Source organism: Paramisgurnus dabryanus, chromosome 2 (assembly GCF_030506205.2).
Source record: "Paramisgurnus dabryanus chromosome 2, PD_genome_1.1, whole genome shotgun sequence".
Lineage (NCBI taxonomy): Eukaryota > Metazoa > Chordata > Actinopteri > Cypriniformes > Cobitidae > Paramisgurnus > Paramisgurnus dabryanus.
Genome location: NC_133338.1, coordinates 21,852,422 through 21,863,756, shown reverse-complemented (window position 1 = coordinate 21,863,756; position 11,335 = coordinate 21,852,422). Strand labels below are relative to the sequence as shown.

The following is an 11,335-nucleotide window of genomic DNA, read 5'->3' as shown; positions in this document are numbered from 1 at the left end:
TACCATTATTTTATAGATGTATTAAATGTTACTGTTATTTAAATTGTGTAAAAATTTGAGCTGGGCATAGATTAATCTAGATTAATCTCATACAAAATAAAAGTATTTTTTGCATAACATATGAGTGCTGTGTATAATTATGTATATATAAATGCACACACATTCATGTATGTATTTAAGAACCATTTATATATGCATATATATTTATTTATATTTTTATATATTATATATAAATAAAAAAACATTATATATAAATAAAACATTTCTTAAGTGTGCGTGCGTGTGCGTGCGTGTGTGTGCGTGTGTGTGCGTGTGTGTGCGCGTGTGTGCGTGTGTGTGTGTGTGTGTTTAAAAATACATAATAATTACACACAGCACAAACAAACTCATATTATGCAAAAAATTTCTTTTATTTTGTATGAGATTAATCTAGATTAATCTATTCCCAGCCCTAGTAAAAATATAAATAATCAAGGTTTAAACAGTATATTTATTAGTGTAAAATAAGAATATGGCATGCATCTGCATTTAATCATTAATTATAGCAATGATAAGAATATAAGAAATAAATGCAAACTCTATTAAAAGGAACAAATGTATTTTTTTCACTATTTCTATTTAAAAATAATGGTTTTGAGAGAGATTGTACCATGTGGGTCATGAACTGAAAAGTTTGTTAGCCCCTGAGATGAACCAAGAGTAGCTTACTTTCTGTCATGTATTTACATATCAGTGAGTTTAAAGATTTAAGAGTTTAAGATGTATAGTTAAATAAAAAAATGCATTTTAGTGTCTTTGTAAAATCTGAAAATAATTTAAGTCAAATTAATATTGAATGTTTAAATTGCATGTAATTATAATGTTTGGAAAGCATGTTTTATTTGCAATACTTTATTTTGCCCACTAGGGGCAATCCCGGAACGTTTTAACAACATTTGTAAACATTTCAACATTGTATACATGCTAGATTTGGTGTATTCTACTTGTGCTGAATCATAAGTATTTTCCCTTCAATTCTCGTTTTTAATGTTTTGTGAGGACAGTAGCTTTACTGTATAATTCTGAGAGATTTGTGTCCATGTTTCTGATTGGAGAAGCAGTATCTCATTATAATATTCAGACAGTATCCTCCCAGTCTTTGTTGAAGAAACGTCTGGAATTTTTAAAACTCTAATACATCTTGCAAGTTTTTAGAAGAAAGTTTACACTTGAAGAAGTGTACAATAATAATTTAAGATGGAAAAATGGAAATTAATAAAAGCACCGTCCTTCTATTTACTGTTTGAAAGAATGTGGTCCCTACTTCGGACCATTTGTGGGTATCGCTTCTCGGCCTTTTGGCTAAGATCAAGTGTAGTATCTGTTCTTATCAGTTTAATATCTGATACGTCCCCTACCCGGGGACCATATATTAAATTGATTTTTGGAACTGGGAGATGGAATAGGGGCTTGCTCCGTCCACTCCACGCATCGACCCGGTATTGCAGTACTTCCGGGAACGGTGCACCCCCCCTAATGCGGTGAAAAGAAGAATTGCTATGTTGCTTAGAGATTTTTTTTTTTAGCCAATGTTTGGATTGTGTTTGTGAATGTTCTCCAGTTTTTCCAAATGGCTCCAACATGATTAACACGTTTAATCCAAAATGCTGTTTTTTTCTTTGGCATCAACCTTTGCCATTGAAACTTAGTAAGTTAACATAAGTATTTCAAATAATAAGCAGGTTAGCCTAACTGGAAACATGAGATTAAAATCATCACATGGCCAGTATGAATTTCCACATGCAGTGAAGAAAGGATACACGATAATATCATTATTAGATTGCATTTTGTTGTCTAGTCATCTTACATTTAGATGGCAATACTAACAGAACCCTTCCAAAGAGGAGGATTATATACTGAATTAATGCATTGACTAAAATAATTGGCTAAAGGCACTCCAAGCGAGTCTGTGTGACGTTATTTCTTGTTGACGGTTGAAGTGTTGTTAAACAAAATGGAGCGTAGCTAACTCTCTCCCTTCCGAGCGTAGCTAACTCCTCCCCTCCCCCTCCCTTCCGTGCATTCTGAGAGAGTCATGAATGCGCCCAACCCCCACTCCCAGACACGTGTCGCCCAGCTCAGCTCAACGGTTTTGGTTCATGGTTAAGATGAGCTTATTGGTGTAGAGATGTGTGAAACTTTTACAGCTTAGTGGTGTAGAGAATTATGATGCTTTGAGCAGGCTTGTTATAAGGAAGTAGACATTTAGACGAATAAACTTGAAATATAAATTTAAAGCGAATATAAATTGTGTTTTTGCGTTTATTATTGCAATTCCACAACATTCTATGAAAACAGAAATGCAATGAATGTTGGTTTACAATGAACAGAACAGAAAAAAATGGTCTAACTCCCTCAACAGCTGAATTTTCCTCTGCATTACTCTCATGTATTAGGGATCGACTGAGATGGATTTTTCAGTGCCGATACCGATTTTTGTTTCATCAGCCTTAGCCGATGACGATACAGGCTGCCGATTTTGTTGAGACGATATTTGGAGCTGATACTGCTTTTGCTCACTCAGTTTAAATCATAAAAATGACACGATGATGCCAAATGTTACAAGTCTCAATTTAAAAAAGTAACATTTACTGAACTTATATTAAAACTATATTTAACAAATAGGAAAAACAGGTGAGGGTGCTATGGAACCATGAACTGCACTCTCCACAATGATGAGGAACTATCAGCAAAGGATATTGATTTCTAGCACTTTACTACTACAAATAAATATATAAAGGTGGTGTCCCGGACAAGAATTCTTAAACTAGGACTAGATCTTAACCTTAAAAATAAGCAAAATTTTAAATGGGTTAATGTATGTTTTTTTGTATGTGAGTTGGATATGTCAAATTTTGTCTTTTGTTTGCCTGTTCCATTTGCTCTTTGTTTAACCTGTGATTTGTAAAGCACTTTGGACAACGTGAGTTGTATTAACAGTGCTATATAAATAAATAAACATAAATAGGAAATATAACTATTTTTAACAAACATGCCTTACCAAAAACATTACTTGTGTCCATTTTGAGGCAAAACACAGGGCACTGATGTATTAAAAGATTTTATTAAAAAGAGATGTTATTAGTTTGGACAGTTCTTACATTACATTTTAGTCTAGGACTAGTCTAATCCCTGTCCGGGAAATCGCTCCATAGAGATGAGAAATAAAAACCCGCTTTGTTCAGCTATAATCAGCTGTTAGGCAAAGCTTTCGATGTTGTCATGGAAAGGTTGGTTGTTTTTAGTCACATGACCTGCAATCGCTTGCGGCTTACAGCGCACTGTCTGTAAAGAATGCCGGAAAAAAATTGGCGAACACGGCAGCCACGTATCGGCTAATGATGATATACATAAAACTTGCAAATATCGGCACGATATATCGCCCGGCTGATATATTGGTCTATCTCTAGTATGTATGGTATCTATGTATGGTATGTTATTTTATTTTACAACAATAAAACCCTAACTTTTAGCAAAGAAGGAACTAGAACTTTTTGTTATCTGAACTGCACTACTGAAAACCTCATTAATCCTGAATGTAGTTACCTGTTTCTATATAAAAAAACTTAAAAACAATACATTTAATAACCCCTTTAAACAGATTCTTTCTAAAATGATTGGTAAATGAAATATAGACCATTTTCAAAAGATGTAAACAGCACTGGTCCAGAAGCACTTCCTGTTTCATTTTGTGACTTTTTTTTTTTCACACATATATCATTATCTTTAAGATGTTTTTTTTAACTTTTTGACTCAGTTCTATGTGTTCTGTTGGTTGTATTTTATCTAATGTTAAAAACTGAAACAGGAAGTGCTTCTGGCCCAGTGTTGTTTACATCTTTTGAAATGGTCTATAACACAGAATTGTCACAACTAAATAAATTCATTAATTAGATGAACTTCATCAGGGCTCAACGCAAATTTTTTTTATACTGGCCCAGTCGGGCCAGTGGTTCAGGTTTTCACTTGCCCTGCCAAAATTTTCACTGGCCACGTTAAAAAAATGTCAGTGTCCCATATTTAAAAATAATCATTCAAAAATCAAATATAATTGTATACATGTACAACAGACATGTTCCAACAAAAAAAGCTCCCAGCTTTTCTGCTTAACCTGAAAACTGACGGCAAGCTGTGCTCAATATTGCATTGTGTCTTTTGTTGTCTTTTACCCAAGTAAATGTCTGCTTCCAATATGTTAAATAATATACATTGATGACAATACTTTTCAGTGACTGAGGGTGAAACATTGGCCCAATCGGACAAGTGACAATACTTTTTACTTGCCCCGAACGTCTCACGCTTCCTCCGGGCAGTCATTTATGTTGAACCATGTTCATGCATACATACAAAAGCTATGGCAAACACGCATAATTTGTTATTAGAACATTATACACTGCAAAATGTATCTTTAAATTATTAAATCAATTAATACATCAAAACCAGCTGATCTCCTGCCGCAAAAAAATTGAAACAGTCCTGGGAGCAAAACTCTGTCCGGTAGAAGGTAGTGAAATTCTTCCAGTTGGCCCACCTTAAAGTGTAAAGACAAAGTACAGGAAAGATAAATAAAGTTTAATTCAATTGAAGAATGTCCTTACTGTGTAGCCATACAAAATATTCTGCTTTATGAAAAACTTCTTGAGTGACCACATCCTTAAACCCTTTGCATACCAGAGAAAGTGTCAAATACCCAGAGTCTCCCGTTGACAATATAACGTCACTGAGGATTTCAGAAATGACTTCCCGGGTAGCCGATTAAAGGGAAATTTCATCGGTAGCAAACATTAATCTTTATTGAATGTGCGTCATATTTGTAGTCGAAATGTAACATAAATTTTTAATTTTGTGCCTATTTGACAGAGAAAAGACAGAAACTGATTTTAGGGCACATTTGTATGGAAAACTACAACTCCCACAATGCACAGCTCTGCAAGCCACTACCATTATTATCGGAACACCGCTCAGATATGCTATTGTGTAAATAAATGCCACAATAGTATAACAAAGAAAAAAGAAACACAAATGGTCATTTTCAGACACTTATTAATAGAGTTTGGTACTGTACAGTCCATAATATTTTTACATCATAACATCACAATAAGATTTGTACTGTCAATATATAATGTGAAAAATCTTTGTAGATTGTAAGTTTGAACACTTAATTCTGTGCTGTGTTAAAACACCATTGAATTTGGACTAATACTGTAACATCTATGACTAACAATTTTGTTTTGAACATTCCATATAAACGTACATAATAAAATACAACTATGTCTTCAAACGCAACATTTATAAGACTTGATTACCTTATCTGTCAACGTGATTTCTCTTTCGCGTCTGATTGATGGCCATCAGCGGTTGAGTTAAAGCCTACAAATACCATAATTCCACGCTGCTTCTGAGCATCATAAATCCACGTCATTTGTTATTATTATTGTTTTGGCACCATCTAGTGGCAAATTCTACGTATTTCTCCTTTAATGCAATTATGTAATCAACCAATCACATGGCAGTTGCATTTAGGGGTGTGGTCCTGGTCGAGACAATCTCCTGAACTCCAAACTGAATGTCATTTGTGAAGCCACAACACGCACAACCTTGAGGCGGATGGGCTACAACAGCAGAAGATCCCACTGGGTACCACTCATCTCCACTACAAATAGGAAAAAAGAGGCTACAATTTGCACAAGCTCACAGTTAAAGACTGGAAAAATGTTGCCTGCTCTGAGTTTTCGATTTCTGTTGAGACATTCAGATGGAGTCAGAATTTGGCATAAACAGAATGAGAACATGGATCCATCATGCCTTGTTACCACTGTGCAGGCTGGTGGTGGTGGTGTAATGGTGTGGGGTATTTTTTCTTTGGCACACTTTAGGCCCCTTAGTGCCAATTGGGAATCCTTTAAATGCCACAGCCTACCTGAGCATTGTTTCTGACCATATCCATCCCTTTATGACCACCATGTACCCATCCTCTGATGGCTACTTCCAAGCAGGATAATGCACCATGTCACAAAGCTCGAGTCATTTCAAATTGGTTTCTTGAACATGAAAATGAGTTCACTGTACTAAAATGGCCCCCACAGTCACCAGATCTCAACCCAATAGAGCATCTTTGGGATGTGGTGGAACAGGAGCTATGTGATCTGGATGTGCATTTCACAAATCTCCAACAACTGCAAGATGCTGTCCTATCAATATGGGCCAACATTTCTAAATGCTTTCAGCACCTTGTTGAATCAATGTGTGACGGTGGAGAACTAGCCCTCCCCGCTGGGTAATCATTACTGGCAACCACACACACACACATACACACATCGCATTCACTTACCTCTCATAATCCATCCCGTTTCCCCGGCTGTCGAAGCTGTGAGTGCACGCACACTCTGATGGCACATGGACATGTTTTCACACCACTCTTCCCCTCTGTTAGCATCCAAAACTTGGACCCTTCATACACATACATTGTCTTTGCACCCACGCTGTTTTGTTTGTTTGTTTTGGTTAGCTGCCTTCGGACTGACACGCTGTGCCGGCAAACCTGAGCGATCGAGCGGCGCGCGCTTATGACGTCATCAAAGTGCGCCGCGCCGGCGCAGTACACCCGAAGGTTGGCGAGTCCATTTATTTTTGTTAAAGGGGTATTGTTATTTTGTGTATGTTAATGTTAAGTGTTTATTGCGTTTGATTTATGTATTAATATGTGTATTTATCTTTTAAAAGATAAATGTTATTTTTATGTTTAAATGAATATGTGTATTTAAAATCCTTGAAGATGAAGGAGGGTTTTAATTAATTTATACTTACCTGTGAATTAAGCTCCCGATTTAGGGGAGGAGTCTGGCCTATAAAGAGAGAGGCCAGACTCATCCAAAGCACTTGTTTACCAAGTCGACCAAAGTGAGTGGAAGTGGAGAAAAGTTGTTTGATATATTGTTGATATTTGCTTGTGTTTACGTTTTCATCATTATTTTGCCTTTTTGTTTATTTATTTGGTATTTTGTTTTTTTTGTCTGCACTTGTAAATATAAATATATCACTTTTGGTTATCTTCTCATACACTGTAAATAAACTTCACCTTGTACGAAAGTACTCTTACGGTTTGGGCCATCGTTATTGTGGTATTTTGGGACATACCCACGTCTCAAAGCGAACTGGTGGTGTTCGCTTTATCACAGTTGGTGGCAGCGGTGGGATGGCTCCCCGTAAGCATAAAGGCCGGGCACGGTCTAAGGTGAAGGCAGTGGAGGAAGATGTGACCTGGAACGCTGCGGAGTCAGTGGAGGACGAGGGGTCGCCTACTGAACGTTCCGGTACATCACCAAAGCGCAACTTACCACAACCTAAGCCCGTCTCACCAGGGTCTAAGGCTAATGATGGGATGGTGACTCTGATGCGCCAGTTCTTGGAGGCACAAGAGCGGAGGGAAGAGCGGCACATGCTGGAGCTTCGAGGTCTGCGGGAGACCATAATGCAGTCTGCACTTCCTGCTCAGTCATCGATGGACATGGGAAGTCTGCGTATGGATCTACCAACCCCGGCAGCACGGAGAGTTACGGGTCATTATGGTGCAGATCCTGACGTAGGCTCTCCGAGATTCCCTGCTCCCAATCAGCCGTTACAACGGGCAGAGCCGAAGATACCTGTCTTTCAACAAGGGGAGGACATCGAGAGTTATCTTCGACGTTTCGAGCGTCTTGCTAAGACATGGAGGTGGCCTCAGGAGGAGTGGAGTTGTCGTCTGGTACCGCTGCTGACAGGGCAGGCGTTGGAGGCGTATCTGGCCATGGACGAGGACCAGGCGGAGCAGTACTCTGAGCTGAGGGAGGCACTTCTGGCTAAGTTTGACGTCTCGGCTGAGACATATCGTCAACGGTTCCGGGCGGCTACAGTTCCTGCTGGTGAGTCGCCCACAGAGTCATATAACCGGCTGAAGAGATTCTTATAAATATAAATATATCACTTTTGGTTATCTTCTCATACACTGTAAATAAACTTCACCTTGTACGAAAGTACTCTTACGGTTTGGGCCATCGTTATTGTGGTATTTTGGGACATACCCACGTCTCAAAGCGAACTGGTGGTGTTCGCTTTATCACAGTTGGTGGCAGCGGTGGGATGGCTCCCCGTAAGCATAAAGGCCGGGCACGGTCTAAGGTGAAGGCAGTGGAGGAAGATGTGACCACATAGAATAAAGGCAGTTCTGAAGGCGAAAGCACCCTCTTCTTGAAGAAGGTTGGTAAGGTCTTTTTCCTCTTGGGGTCTGGCTGATGCCTTGCCTCTTCCTGGTCCACCTGCACAACTGGACCAGGCTGTGGTGTGCTTTTTTCAGCTGGGAAAGACAGAAGTTCACTTTTGAGGAGCTGAAGATATATCTTAGTGCGGGCATTTTTGTTTATTATAAGCTCAAATGAGCATGTGACGCGATATTCTTTTATGCTGCTGAATGATCTCCATTTCAACGCAGTAAGTGACGAGCTAACTTACCTGATATCTGCTTCAGTCCAGTTTGCAGACATTTCTCGTCGTGTATGTTGTAAATTCCTAATTTTAAAGAGTTGAACCAACTTTGTTGCCATGACATGCACGTCCTCACAACGGCATGTGCGTCATTGTTTATGCGTCTTATTATCATTTCCTGATAACTGCTTCAATCTAGTTTGCGACATTACTCGTCATGAATGTTGAAAGCTCTCATTTTAAATAGCTGAACTATAACTTACCAAATGTAAATATCTGAAAGTGACAACAAGGCCCTTTTATGGTGCTGGAGGAAAGAGTGGTGTGCTGCTTTGTCCTGCCAGTCCAGTATTTATTTGAAGAGAGAGTGATGGTAGGTGACTGGGGCCAGTCTTGCTACTATCATCAGTCCTTAAACCCTGCACACAGTGCACAGGCTCACATCCTCCAGGTATTCGGGAAACTCTGGGAGTAGGCCTGGGCGAAAAATCGATTTAATGAATGAATTCGAATTTTTTGTTGTGGGCGATTTAAAAAATAAGTAATTCGATTTTTTGTAATGGCGCATTTTTGGCTGCCCGGGGCTTCCGTAGCGTTATTATGGCAACATCAGCAACATCATAGCACACGTGAAACAGCATCAGCAAGCGACAACATGGCTACCGGCGAGAGTGGGAAGTTTGTTCCAAAGAAAGGAATAAAATCATTTGTCTTGCTTTTGATTAAATAAAAGCAAAATTTGCTTTAAGTTGTCTGCCGTTTGTACTTATTGCTTTTCTTAATAAGTGGGGGGGGAAATCGGAAAAAATCGGAAGTCGAATTAAAACAAATTTAATCGGAGATTTTATTTTTAGGCCAAATCGCCCAGCACTATCTGGGAGGCTTTGACACGAGTACCAGGGAGAAAACCTAAATGATTTAACTGCACTTTTATTTTACTTTACACAAGTATCAAGAGTACAGAGCACTGCTTTCCCTTGTTGGTTCATCAAACAGAGTTAAACCAAAGCACTAAAAGATCGTAAAGTCCCAGAGCTAGAGATAATTTTTGACTAAGGCTAGGTTTCACAGGCAAGTAGGTCTACATAACTGAAGAGAACTACAAGCTGCATAAAAATATAACATCTACTTTAGTAACATAATAAGTATATTACACTGGAGAAAAATAGATTTAGAACTTTAGAAATCGAACTTTATAGATTTGTTTTGGAAGAGTTTTGTTTTGACACAGAAGGGGTAACAGTAGATGATGGTACTGAGAGTTTTTAGCAGCTATAGTGCCATAGAAAGAGGAGCTGGAGGGCAGATGAAGTTCTGCACAGCCTTCAAACTCCGTGATTAGCTTCTGTTGGTAGCAGTGCTTGCCTTCTCTTTGATATTAACAAGTCAAAAGGTCACAAGTCACTTGTTGCCTGTTATCGCATCAGAAAGAGTCGGTGCACAGAAAGGGGTAGAGTGACCTCTGCTGGTTGAGCTTCCACATAGCAAGAAGGGCTATAAATGTTACAAAACTTAAATAATAGAAACTTTAAAAAAATAGGCTACCTGCTATCCTAAGCTACATATAAAATGAGTTCACTTGTCTTAATCTGAAGTTACAGGTCACCAATGATCTTACAAATGTTTAATTCTCCATAACAGCCAAAGTTATTATTTTATTAGTTTTAATTTTTATTTCAGTTAACTAAAGTGTTTTTTCCACACCCAGTGCTACTTTAGTTGTACTAAAAAACGTTCAGTTTTAGTCTACAATCACCTCGCTAACTATAGTTTCATAATAAAAGGGTTACCGGTTACTTTCGCTTCCAAAAAGGGAATAGACCATGTGACTTCCGTTTTTGGTTTATAAACAAAAAAACGAATTGACTGAAGTTCAAAGACTCTCTTCATTATTTGTTCAAAATGGAATAACGATAAAATGATCGCCAAAAACAAAAAAAATGGGCCGTTTTTAATTGCTTTTTCGTTTTTTGATTCTAACAACAAAAAAACTGTTGTTTGGTTTTTCGTTTTGAAACAAAAAACAGAAAAACTGTATTTTCATTTTATAATTACAAACGAATTACGGATTATCCAGAGATCCCCTGACCCTACCACCACAAAACATAACAAACATGTTCCAGCCAACAAACGACAAGAAAGATTTGGGAGTGGGGGTTGGGCGCCTTCATGACTTGTTCAGAAAGCATGGGAAGGGAGGGGGAGGGGAGGAGTTAGCTACACTTCGTTTTGTTTGACAACACTTTGAACGTCTACAAGAAATAACATCACACAGATTCGCTTAGAGCGTTTTCCGTGGATGCTATAGTTGTTCAGTTAAAGTTAATAGTAATCGTTAATAGTGATAACAGTAGGCAGAGTTCAGATTATTTTTTAATCATATCCCCTTATCATCATTGAAACTGATGTTCCCTAAAGTGACTCCCCTTTAGGGTCGATGTACAACTCATACTTACCTGGCAGGGGAGACACCATGATCATGAAGGTGGTTCACCCAGGGCGAGGCTTAGCCATTGCACTCCGGCTGTGCTGACCCCTGCGAATTCCCCAAATGTGGGAATCTCGACTGCATAATTTGTGGTAGTGGGGGACTGCGTTCGCGCTCTCCCCTGATTTTCTTGGTTAAATACAGAATTGAACTGTGCATATGCTCCTTTAGCCCATGAAGCCTTTGGTTAGAAAACGTTGTATGTTTTTAACAAGCAACGTTTCATTTGAAATGTATTAAGTATATTTAGATTTTTTTATAAAACACAGGCTTTCCCTAAACTCCAATTTTGAAGCTTTAGTTTAGTTTACAGTTATAACGTTAATATATAGTTTTCTCTTGTAAATG

General features: G+C 38.3%; 2 non-coding genes across 2 annotated transcripts; both read left to right on the top strand.

Annotated features, from left to right (window-relative positions):
* The first annotated feature begins 1,321 nt into the window (after window positions 1-1,321).
* Window positions 1,322-1,512, top strand: LOC135730922 (U2 spliceosomal RNA). The gene has a single exon (XR_010526133.1). It is a non-coding gene; the product is annotated as a U2 spliceosomal RNA (small nuclear RNA).
* A 9,435-nt stretch (window positions 1,513-10,947) lies between these two features.
* Window positions 10,948-11,111, top strand: LOC135730896 (U1 spliceosomal RNA). The gene has a single exon (XR_010526109.1). It is a non-coding gene; the product is annotated as a U1 spliceosomal RNA (small nuclear RNA).
* Window positions 11,112-11,335: the final 224 nt, after the last annotated feature.